The sequence below is a fragment of the Macrobrachium nipponense genome, chromosome 19 (genome assembly GCF_015104395.2).
Source record: "Macrobrachium nipponense isolate FS-2020 chromosome 19, ASM1510439v2, whole genome shotgun sequence".
NCBI lineage: Eukaryota > Metazoa > Arthropoda > Malacostraca > Decapoda > Palaemonidae > Macrobrachium > Macrobrachium nipponense.
In genome coordinates, this window is record NC_061088.1 from 71,628,628 (window position 1) to 71,641,127 (window position 12,500).

The following is a 12,500-nucleotide window of genomic DNA, read 5'->3' on the forward strand; positions in this document are numbered from 1 at the left end:
GGAAGAGTCACAGTCAGTGGAAGACAGAAATAGGTACAGAGAGAAAAACAAGGTGGTGAAAAAGGTGGTAGCCCAAGCTAAAGCAAAGTCGTATGATGATGTGTATAATGAGCTGGGGACAAAGGAAGGATTAAAGAAGATGATCAAGCTATCAAAGGCTAGAAATAAGAGCACCAAAGATTAACACACATCAAACAAATAAAGGATCAAGGAGGGTGTAGTGCTTAGAAAGGAGGAACCGACTTATGAATGAGTATGGAAAGAATATTTCGAACAGTTTGTTAAATGAAGAAAATAAATGACTATAAGAGAGGATGGGCAAGTGAACATTGGCATGGTAATGAGGTTTTCTAGGCAAGAGGTACTAAATGCACTGAAGAAGATGAAGAATGGGAAGGCAACCGGACCAGACATGATCCCGGTGGAGGCATGGAAAGCATTAGGAGATGAAGGAGTGGGATATACTGTACGATCTTATGATAAAGATCCTTGAACAGGAAAAGATACCAAATGAGTGGCGTGGGAGTATATTGATCCCAAATTTTTAATTTTTAAAGGGAAAGGCGATGTCCAAGAGTGTGGTAATTATAGGGGCATTAAATTGATGTCCCACACTTTGAAGATACTGGAAAGGATGATAGATGCTAGACTGAGAGAAGAAGTACAAAATAGGTAAAGAGCAGATGGGATTTATGAAGGAAGGGGAACAACAGATGGTATATTTTGTCTGAGGCAAATAATGGAGAAATTCGGGGGAAAAGACAAAGGGACCTACATTATGGTATTCATTGACCTTGAAAAGGCTTATGACCGAGTCCCAAGACAAGAGTATGGAGGAGCCTGAGGGAGAGATGGTGCCAGAGAAGTTATGTGCGATTGATACAAGAGATGTAACCGGAATGTATTTACCAGAGTGAGGAGCAGTGTTGGGGAGACAGAAGGTTTTTGAGGTGAGAGTAGATTACACCAGGGGTCGGCTCTGAGCCCATTTATCTTTAACATAGTGATGGATGTTATAATAGAGGAAGTAAGGGAGACAGTACCATGGAACATATTGTATGCGGATGATATTGTTCTGGGTGCAGAGAGCAGGGAAGATCTGGAAGTGAAAATTGGAAAGATGGAGACAGTACTGGAGGACAGAGGAATGAGAATAAGTAGATCCAAGACAGGAATATATGTGTACCACCACTGAGGGGTGGGGGATGATAGAGAAAGTATTCAGCTTGGTGGAGAGCAAATAAGGAGAGGTTTTGGAATAAGTTTAAAGTATTTGGGATCTTTTGTTAACGCTGGAGGAAGTATGGAAGAAGAAGTAAAACATCGGGTACAGGCAGGCTGGAACAACTGGAGAGCGGCCTCGGGAGTTCTTTGTGACAAAAGAGTGCCGCTTAGGTTAAAAGGAAAATTTCACAAGACGGTGGTAAGAACAGCAATGCTGTATGGTACGGCAAACAGCAAGCATGAGAAAAGCAGAGCAGAAGAAGATGGATGTGGCAGAAATGAGAATGCTTAGGTGGATGTCTGGGGTAACAAGAGTGGATAGGATCAGAAATGACTACATAAGGGGGTCAACTAAGGTGGTGGAAGTATCAAAGAAAGTGCAGGAGGGGAGGCTGAGATGGTATGGACACCTGTTGAGGAGAGATGAGGACCACGCTGGGAGACATACTATGGGGGTGGAGGTGCAAGGAAGAAGAAAAAGAGGGAGACCAAGAAAGAGATGGAAGGACTGTGAGAGGAGACTTACATGAGAAGGAATTGATGAGGCAGAAGCACAAGATAGAAATAGATGGAAACGGCTTCATCCGAAACGGCGACCCCATATAAAAATGGGAACAAGCTGGGAAGAAGAAGAAGATTATTATTATTATTATTATTATTATTATTATTATTTCAAAAGTCATTCTTTCCAACAAACTTCATTTACAACAATGGCTGTTGAGTTTATATTTGAGTTTATATTTATATCTGAAGTTTATTATTATTATTATTATTATTATTATTATTATTATTATTATTATTATTATTATTATTATAACAACCAAGAGACAACAAAACTGCAATTTCCGAGGTTCTTGATAGCGAGGTTGGAATAATTCTCACCAGAACAGTTCATACTTAAACAGAAAAATACCTGCGAACTAATGAATTAGATAAAAGACAGAAATATTAATGTGATTCATAAAACGACCATTAGTTTTCAAAGCTAATTAAAATTCATCAACAATTATAACACTTCCTCACTTCGAACTAAAACCCCTATGAATAATGAAATGAATAAATAACGAATAACCGTAGTGCGGTAGTTTTAAAGCAATGAAAAAAAAATCGGTATGCCACAGTCTTATTGCAAGCCGGTATCAATCTACAGCCACCATTGCAATCCGGTTGTAGCATGCAACGCTGGAGTGGACTTATTGGGCAGAAGTTGTGGAAGATATTAAAATATCTGTCCGCCGTCACATATTTCTTTCCTGTGGTCATGGAAATACATGGAGGTATAAGGGAGGAGAATGGAATTTAAGTTTTTCAGTTATATTTTTGAACCCTGCGTCCTTTCAAAGAATGGTTACGTTGCATCTGTGACCCATTTTCATTTCTGTTATGGTGTGTGTGGGGGATATGGTATAATATATACCATATACATATGTGTATATATATATATATATATATATATATGATATACATATGTATGTTGTTGGTGTGTGTGTGTGTGTTTATTTTAAATCACGATGAAATTATATATATATATATATATATGGTATATATTAATAGAGAGAGAGCAGAGAGAGAGAGAGAGAGAGAGAGAGAGGAGAGAGAGATTGCGCATTTCATTCTGAATGCTAGAATTCTGTTACAGTCCCACACATTTAGATACAGAGCCCAGTATTTTCCCCATTTCGTCTCAGGCCCAGACTCATTTATTTTCGTATTCATGAATTAGACTTTGCTGGGGGAGGCAAAGGAAAGAAGAACAGTAGCACCAGCAGGAGGGCGGAGGCGAAAAATGCTAATCCGGATAATGAAAGGAGCAAAAAGGGAGAGACGGCAAGGAAGAGGGAGCAGACAGACAGACGGGCGGGTGTCGGAGGGGGAAAGGACGGAATACTATACATTGACAAGTGAAGTTCATTAAAAGTAAGACGGGTCCTGTAGCTTGTAAACCTCTCCTCCTCCTCAATGTATGACCCCACCCGAGCCCCCCCCCCCCCCCCCCAGCCCCCCCCCCCCCCCCCAGGGCCCCCTTCCCATTCATCTTTGCACTCTCCTCCTATTATACCCAATCCCCTTCCTTACCCCTCCCCCGCTTTCGCATCTTTAAATCTTTGAGTACTTGCTTATCTTATTATGAATGGACAGCCGTGTCGTCTATATTGTTCTTGCATGCCGTGTGTCTCTGCATCCGTAACCTCTCTCTCTCTCTCTCTCTCTCTCTCTGTTACAGGATTCTTTTTCTCTTGTCATTAATGTTAGTGAATTTCTCTCTCTCTCTCTCTCTCTCTCTCTCTCTCTCTCTCTCTCTCTCTTAGAGAAATCTGTTTCTCTGTCATTTCATTAAGGCTCTCTCTCTCTCTCTCTCTCTCTCTCTCTCTCTCTCTCTCTCTCTCTCTCTCTCTCTGGTTCCTTATTGTTTATTTCAAAAGGATCTAGATTCATTCTTGTTAAGAGTTACGACGCACATTTATATCTGTCACCTGTTCCCTTCCTGCTTTGTGCATTTGTATTTCTTTGCTTTCCGCCTCTGTGTAATTGAAGAGTTTATGGAGGACCCGTGACAGGGAGTGGAGAAATTTAATTAACTTAATTTTGAGGGGTTGGCATTATTAGGTGTGCTTTTTTGTTAGCTAATGTGTTCTAGTAATATAGATCATCTATTTCTACCAAGTCTATTTACGCGTCTAAATTTTTGGGAGCAAATAGTACTTTAGATTTGCTATACCGGTCTGCTCAGAACTATATGCTAGGTACGTTTTGTGTGTTTTTGTGCGTATATGCACTTTGTTGATTCTGTCCAGTTTTTTATTTTTTATTTTATTTATTTATTTTTTTTTTTTTTTTGCGCACGTATCCAGATAGTTCAGGCTGACCGTTGTACCCAGGTAGTTCAGGCTGGCCGTCGTATCCAGGTATTAGAGCCGGCCATTGTATCAAGGCCACTCAGGCTGACCAATGTATCAAGGTAGTTCAGGCTAACCAATGTTTCTAGGTATTCCTGGTTGACCGTTGTATCCAGGTAATTCAGGCTAACCAATGTTTCTAGGTAGTTCAGGTTGACCGATGTATCCAGGTAGTTCTGGCTGACAGTTAAGTACCTCCGCCGAATTATTGAGGGGCCAAAAAGAATTAGCTTTGGTTTGATACACTGAGCTTCCAGACATTTTTAACCATAAAACCTTGGAGAATGAGGTCATGGTGTGTGTGTGTGTGTGTGTGTGAATCGGACATGTTTAGTCAAGGACTCCTTTATAAACTTAATTGAAGTCGTAAAACTTCGTCACAAACCGTAATGCTCAGTTTGTTGAATGCGGGATCTCGCATTTCATGTGGGTAGCCCAGTTGGAGAAGGGTTATTTAACTAGGTTTTAAACAAATACTTCCGTTTGTTGATTCCGTGAAACTTTTTATGTTGTTGTTTAATTGTTAGATTGTTATGAATTGTACAGGCTCTCTCTCTCTCTCTCTCTCTCTCTCTCCTCTCTCTCTCTCTCTCTCTCTCTCTCTCCAATATTTTGAGTGTTACGTAATTTAAAGATATCTATATCTGTTATTCAAGGAATCTCTCTCTCTCTCTCTCTCTCTCTCTCTCTCTCTCTCAAATTTTGAGTGTTACTGTATTAAAGAATTCTATATCTGTTCTTCAAGGAATCTCTCTCTCTCTCTCTCTCTCTGTTCAATCTTTCTCTGGGTCTTCAAGGCTCTCTCTCTCCAAACTTTTGAGTGTTACGTATTAAAGAATTCTATCTGTTCTTCAAGGAATCTCTCTGCCTCTTCTCTCTCTCTCTCTCTCTACTCTCTCTCAATCTCCAAATTTTGAGTGTACGTATTAAGAATTTTTTTTTTTCTCTGGGCTTCAAGGAATCTCTCTCTCTCTCTCTCTCTCTCTCTCTCGATAGAGTGATGGATGAAGATAATAATGGGTCTAATGAACAAAAGCTCTTCTGAATTGGTCACGGTATATTGACCATTATAGGTGTGGCACTCAGGGAATAGGTGTTCATTCTGGACATTATATTTTTTTTTCTTTTTGGTTGGGGAGGAGGGGACTAGCAGTTCATTTGAACATTGAATTTTATCTTTTTTCCTTTGTTTTGGAATTGGTGGGGTTCGAGGGAGAATCGGGTTCAATGGCATGATGAAATCGAAGGCCATAAAAAACATGGGGGGGGTGGATTTGGGGGGGGCGGGGGCGTGAAGGATTATCCAAGTGTAGTTGCTGGGTTGTGGGGAAGGGGAAGGGAAGGGATTGCCCGTTTTCATCTTTAAATTGTTGGGAATAAAAAGATGTGTAATGAATGTTTGAAATAAATAATATAATGGCAGTGAAATCGAGTTCCAGAGGAATTTAGTGAAAGAAGGTCGTTATTATGTCTGTTAACGATGAAATGATTGGTTATATATATATATATATATATATATATATATATATTATATATATGCTATGATATATATTTATATATATTTTGTTTATTTATTCTTGGACCAAACAAAGTCTGTTTTTCAAACAACTCACCCCTCCCGACACAAGCAAATGGGTCGTATATTAGTACTGAACACCTGATATAATCTCACGCTGATGCAGAGGTGTTATAAATGCGTCTGTTTGGCGAGAATGATATATCCTTAACAACCATAACGTCTCTCTCTCTCTCTCTCTCTCTCTCTCTCTCTCTCTCTCTCTCTCTCTCTCTCTCAATAGAGATTTTCTCTAATGAGGTTTAGCACCGTTATTTTTTGCATTATATTTTCTTTTGTAATTGGGCTTATACGCGTAATAATTCTTGTAAATCCTTGCCTATTTGTGTAAAATCGCTATAAACTTTGTGTGTTTATGATCACTATACTGGAATGGAAGTATTTGCGTATTTCGTAAAGCACACTATGTATTTGGATGTGTACATATCTGTGGCTATAAATACATTCATCCATAAACATTCATTGAATACATCTGAGCTTAGCGACTAGACAAATTCACACACTTATGTTTCTGCACACGCATGTGCTATTAGACATATTTATATGTCAAGCTGACAAATGATGTTGTTTAGCAATAACACCTGCCGATAAGTTCCTGTTTGTGTGTGTGTGTGTGTGTATGTGTGTGTTTTTTTTTACTCATTATCATTAACAGAAATTCTTATGTTTTGTACCAAAGTTCTTGCTCTCTGGTTGTCACTTCTTTCAAAACCTTGCAGATCTGGTCGTCCCGAATGAGTTCGTTATTCGGAGAAATGAACCGTGCGATAAAAAAAAAAAAAAAAAAATGTCTTTACGTATGGCATCCACGTAGATGAATTTACATCGGCTGCTTCGTAAATCACCCAAGAGTGGAATAGTTTTTTTGCGGAAATGAGATGGAGTATGGAGTTGATCTAGCCGTCTGGTGTAACTTTTTGCTTATTCAGCACAGGAAATTATAGTTCACTAGTGCCCTTAAGGTTATATACATAGTTGAATTCTCTCTCTTTCTCTCTCTATACACACACACACACACACACACACACACACACACACACACACAAACATATATATATATATATATATAATATATATATATATATATATATATATATATATATATATATATATATATATATATATATATATATATATATATATATATATTATAGATGTTTTAGATACGCTTTCTTGAACGAATATTCTTACAACAATAACTGCTTATCTCTCTCTCTCTCTCTCTCTCTCTCTCTCTCTCTCTCTCTCTCTCTCTCATACATATATATAGATATAGATATTTTAGATATGCTCTTTTAAACGGATATTCTTACAACAATCTGCTTATATGTATGTGTATTTATGTATATGGTAGTAGGTTTTTTTTTTTTTTTTTTTTTTTTTTTTTTTTTTACATGTCTGTGTCATTTTAATATTTCTAAACCTTTTAAAGCCTCACATTCATAAGGAAAAACGACCGTACGACCGTACGGGTGATACAAGTATCCATTTCAAGCAGAAATGCACTCCCGAAGCCCCCATTTTACGAAATGGATTTCTTTTATATTCATCCAACTTCTCCTCCATCAAAAGCGCCGTGAGGGCGCAAGCGCGTCAAGCATGCGAGCTCTTTCTTTCCCTCTCTCTTTGTTTGCCTTGATATATTCGCGTGCAAGCAATTCAACCTCTTCATTTTGATGGTATCTCGCTGTTCATTTCAAAGATGTCGGTTGTAAAGCGACCGGGAAACCATGTATCTGAGGCTGTTTTTTTTTTTTTTTTTTTTTTTTTTTTTCTCGCGCCTCACCCCCGCCTTGAAAAAGCACCAGTGACAATGGCCCTTCCGTGCCCTCTCCTTAAGGGTGGCGGGATCGGTGCTGTGTGATTGATCGCAAGGCACTACGTAGCGATCAACTGCCTTGATTCGACCCCGGTGTTGCTTCTCCAAATCGTGGGTTCTGTCACGTTCTTTCTGCCTGCTTGGAACGCCTCTCTCTCTCTCTCTCTCTCTCTCTCTCTCTCTCTCTCTCTCTCTCTCTCTCTCTTTGCTTGCTTTCTTTTTTGCTTGCTTTCTTTTTTGCTTGCGTGCTTGATAACCTTTCTTACTTCGATTCTCGGCATTTGTGTTTCTTGCTTGTATTTCCGCGTGCTTGCTTTCATTCGATCGTGCTTCCTTGATTGATAGTTGCTTGTCCTCATTTCGAGCTTGGTGTTATGTCTGTTTCGGAAACGTGACAACACTGTGATTAAATTTGAGTGAGGCAGTGAGGACGGTAGTGTTTCATGTCTCCTGTTGGCTGAGAGGAGATATTTTCATTTCATAGACTAGTCCTTTTTTTTTTTTTTTTCAAAAGGATTTTGGCAACGTTTATTCGTATTCCGTGTACCCAGCTTTCATTTCGTTTTTATTTTTATTCCTTTTATTATTATTCTATTATCCATAACGTCTGTTTGGGGTCAGTAATTTGCCCATAACATGGAAAGTATCCTAATCTTCTCTGTATCGCATGGGGTCGTCTTTAATTTTTAATTTTTTGTTTTTTACATTCGTGTAAAAAACGAGCTTGCCTTTTCAAAAAAAAAAAAAAAACAAATTTTTTTTTTTTTCGCATATGGTCACTTCATTTTAATGGGTAACAATTGTAGAAATATTGCATATTCAGTGTCAGTGAGCTTGGTTTTTGGATGTGCATTACGAGATACTCAAACATTTTTGTTAATGCTTATATCAGGTGAACCAGAGTGGTACTACTGCGTTGGGTCAGAGGTCAGATTACAAATAAATGAGTCATGCTGAAAGTCGGGGGTATTGCAGGTGGAGAACCCTTTATTTTGATTAAAGTTTCATCCCATGGAAACATGGGGGATAAAGCTGATCTCTCTCTCTCTCTCTCTCTCTCTCTCTCTCTCGTGTCAGAAAAAAGTTTTGGCACAGAAACAGCTGTTGAATTTTATATATATATATATATATATATATATATATATATATATATATATACATATATATATATATATATATGTGTGTGTGTGTGGTGTGTGTGTGTGTGTGTGTATATACATAAATATATGTATATACACATAAATATACAATATTTACATATATATTTATACATACACGTATGTATATGTGTGTTTGTGTGGGTGTGTATAAAATATGTTTAGTATGAAGGTGCTTCCTCTAACGGGATAACTTGCACAAGAAGAAAAGACAACGATCATATGCATACAACGTATCTAACTCCGGGCTTTCCGCATGAACAAATCGTTTTTACAGTACTCTGATCCTCTCACCTACACTAAATCTTTTTACCACTCCTTCCATCTCTTCTTCTACTGAACCTTCCACCTATTTTTCATTCGCACTCAACATGCGCACTTCTATAATTCCATAGAGAAGTGTTGGTTCAACAACAACTCCTTCATGCATTCAAACTTTGAAATCCATAGACAACACAGAGAAAAGTAGGATTTCGGTGACCGCTGCACATTCAGCTGCTAAAATGGATTCACGGATGAGCGCTTTATCAAGGTAAGTACCAAAAACATTACCGCTGTCATTTATTTCCTTGTGCTACACGTTCTTTCTCGTTTCCTTGACATAAAGGCACTTTGGTTTCAATACCTTATTATATATATATATATATATATATTATATATATATATATATATATATATATGTATATATATATGTGTGTGTGTGTGTGTGTGTGTATGTGTTTGTTGTGTTTATCTGTGTGCATATATATATATTGTGTATATACTATATATAGGTGTGTGTGTGTGTACGTGTGTGTGGGTATGTATATGTATGTATATTGTATACACACACACACACACACACACACACACATATATAGATATATATATATATAGGTATATATATATATATATATATATATATATATATATAGTATAGAGAGAGAGAGAGAGAGAGAGAGAGAGAGAGAGAGAAGAGAGAGAGAGGTATGTATACTTATAAGGTGTTCTTCATTCGCCCTTCATCAGGATGATGGAGGTCGTGTGAAAAAATACCGAGAAGCCGCTCTGGTTGCGTTCACGATTTATAAGTGTCTTGGCCTGTTGTGATTAGGCCTTCCCTTGCGTGATTCAATATGATAAATTAGACTTTCCAGGTGACTTAGGCCTACGAGGGCGTAAGAGATTTCCCATATATGCCCTCTGTTCTATTGTACATCCGTAATCTCTCTCTCTCTCTCTCTCTCTCTCTCTCTCTCTCTCTCTCCTTGACCTATCCTCTGCCCCTGGAGAGTTAGTTTTAAAGACAGGGTACTCCTAGTAATATGTTATTATCTGTCTTTCAGTGCCAGCCAGTTGAGCAATCTAATCGTATTATCGTTATTAGAGAGAGTAATTACGAGTAATTATGCCAGGTCATATTTATTTTATACGGCCGAAAAAGAAGTACGGCATCATGAGGCCTAAATTATCGTGGACGTGATGTATTTATTCTCTAATTGCAAATGTATTGTGATTGGAGGCATATAATGGTAACGATTATTTAATATTAACGTTTTTCAGTCAGCCTTCAATAACGAGCGAAATGGCCATTTTATTATCAAATGGAATTTTTAAAGCTGCGCTCCCTGAAAGATTTTAATTATTTATTTAAATTGCTGATCATGGCGGACGGTATGGTTTATTGCCTTTGGGATGTAATCTTATTTACAAGCGAGCCAACGCGCACGCGCGCGCACGAATTCATAAATGGGCTCTTGAACGCAACATTTTATGATCTCTCTTATAATTTTTTCCTTGCGTTTTGAGCAGCTGCCATGTCGGTTTTTGCAAGGATCCGAAGATTTACAGAGAATACCGTGTTTTTTTTTCTCTCTCTCGTTTCCTATGTATAAACAAATCTGAAGCATAGGTTACGCGTCGTTATTCATCTCCCCCTCGTCTTCATTGTTTCCTAAGGTCATTTGTGTGATTCATGGCTGCTTTATTCACTTTTTGAGTTATGTACTTTTTTTACCACTTGTGGCTCTGTGGTCGGACTTCTTTCTGTTTGTGCAGTACTTGCGCTTACGTAGTAGTACAGTTCTCAATATCATTGTCCTTTTTGTTGCTTATATTTCTGTAAATTTTGATGATTATTTCTTTGTATTTTTGCTTTTTAAATTTTTTTACGATTTTTTTTTCGCGTTGCTTGGTCAAGATGGTACGTAGATACGTTTTTTTCATGTGTGCTGCTATCCTGTTGCAATGTCATCAGAACCTATTGACCGTATCTAGCCCAAGACCGAAGAAAACAAGAGAGGGAATAAGGAAATTGGTAAAGCCACAAAGATATATATATATGAAATATTTATATTATATTATATATATATATATATGATATATATCTATATATATATATCATCTATATATATATATATATATTTTAAATAATTTTTTATATTTTTATATATATATCATATTAATATATATATCTAATATATATATATATATTCTATATAGATATATCTATATATATATATCTATATATATATATACATATATATCCATCTACATATACATTTATATATACACATACATACACACATATTTATTTGGAGGTTCTAAATCAAACAGTTTCGTGTGTGTGTGTATGTGGTTGTGTGTGCTAAATCCCTATTACCCCTTTTGCCCTTAGGTAAGATTTCACCTTTTAGCCGTATCCCGTAACATCGCTTTTCATCATCCTCTGTAGAATGGCATTTAGGTTTTTTGGATGTTGGGGGGAGCACCAGCTCCCTCTACAATAATAACTACAATAACATTCTTCTCTAACCCCTCCCCCACCCCCGCCAACCACCTCCAATACACCACTCCCGTAAACCTACCGCGTGCAATTGAAATGCTGGCTTCGCGGCAAGTGGATCTCTAAGGATTAATTCTTTTAAAGCAGTCGCTTGTTATGAAGTCTATTAGGGATTAAATTGCCTTCCAGTTTTTGGTTTCGTCGCTTCGCTTGTGATCTTGCTGGTATTTGATCAACTTGGGTAGAAAAAATAAAAATGACTTTTGCAATTATATATATTATATAGTATATATATGTATGTGTGTATGTGTGGCAGTTTATAAAATAAATGAATAGATAAAAGAATATATGTATATAGTATATATATATATATATATATATATATATATATATAATATATAAATTCCCCTTCGGTTAAGCATATATGAAAATATATTAATTCCGAGGTAGAGCGAATTAGATATTAAAGGACATTGTAGCTCGATATATATATATCTTATATATATATATACTATTATATATATATTATATATATATATTATATAACTATATATATAAAAGACTCATGACAACGAATTTTAAGTATTATAAAAACACTGTCAGATAAACAGCTACATACCAGTTGTTAATACAACAGCGCTTAAAGACTAAAACCAAAACAGGGAAAAGGAAGGAAAATCCTAGGGAATAATTTTGTAAATGGCATAGCAACAGACGATTTGGCGAGCACGGTAAGCATCCCTGTGGGCACTAAGAAAAATCTTGGGCGATGTTAAACCTTCAGACAATGTCTTCCAAAATCCTGAAGCTTTTCCCTCAATAATGCAGCTTTTTAGTTCAGATACATACATATATATATATATATATATAATATATATATATATTATATATATATATATATATGTGTGTGTGTGTGTGTGTGTGTGTGTATGTATGTATATATAATTTATATATATATATACTATATATATATCTATATATATATATATATGTCTAGTATGTATGTATGTATGTATGTATGTATGTATGTATATAAGTTTAGTCACGTTCACCCCTTTAGTAA